This window comes from Lytechinus pictus, chromosome 5 (assembly GCF_037042905.1).
Source record: "Lytechinus pictus isolate F3 Inbred chromosome 5, Lp3.0, whole genome shotgun sequence".
Classification (NCBI taxonomy): domain Eukaryota; kingdom Metazoa; phylum Echinodermata; class Echinoidea; order Temnopleuroida; family Toxopneustidae; genus Lytechinus; species Lytechinus pictus.
Genome location: NC_087249.1, coordinates 50,824,026 through 50,825,131, shown reverse-complemented (window position 1 = coordinate 50,825,131; position 1,106 = coordinate 50,824,026).

Below are 1,106 nucleotides of genomic sequence, written 5' to 3'. Positions count from 1 at the left end.
AAAGGTATCGCGATCTGTCTGTTGAACGAAACAACCATGCATCTAATTTTAAGGTATCTCTTGATCGGCGGTTTGTTTACCTAACTCACTGGCTTGTCTTGCAGCTAATCAACCAACATAAATTTAGGGGGGGGGGGTATGGTTGCAGATGACTCTTCGTTCATAAGAGTTGTGGAAGCCTCGCCATTAATCCGCTATCTAGGCCTATATGTTCTGTCCTGCCCCTTTCGACATACCAAAGAAACAATAAGAACAGGTAGTTTAGAAGCTTATTCAAAGTTATTATCATGGTAAAGACAATAACTGTCTTTTATATATAATTGATATACATGTACGGGATTCTCTTAATGAAGCTGTATGCATCATAGGAATGGGTAAAAAGTTAACACAAATTGGACAACAGTTTAAAGTTAAACTCAATATTTTAACTTCTTTTTGCTTTTGATGCTTCGATTTTTTGGAGGGGAGGAGTGTCAAATTGCAATCATTACGAATAAATACATGTATTACTTTATTTCCTTTGCATTTTATACCATATAAGAATGCAATGTGTAAAGAGCAAAGGCCTGTCACATAAAGATTAGTGATTGTTCTTGGAGTTGATTTTTAGGTGACGCATTATTATGCTCCTGCAACATTTGCTCTGGACAGTCTTAATATCTCAGAGGGCATAGGGGTTGAGTTAGGATTGCAATTAAGTTCTGGTACAGAATCAGGCGCGGTTGTAGAATAAGCAATTTGAGGGGGATCTGAATGGGGGCTTGAGAAATTTTCGACACTGGTTTATTCGTTACAATGGAAATTACCAATCTTGCAGAATATACTTTGGAAACTATACTGATCTGACCAAGCAGCTAGTCCCTCGACCCGGCCCTCAACATGTTTCTAATATTATGCGAAGGAGTGTAGCCATTGAGCAAAAAATAAAAATCACATATTCATTATTCCCATATTCGTTCCCATGAAAATATTGGGGGGACAAACTTTTTGATTTGCCCCCAGATAATCTTAAATTGACAACTTGAAAATTTTATAGTATTCAATGCAAAAATATGATTGAAAACCATTATATTTGACATTGAATATATCATTAAACTAATCAATCA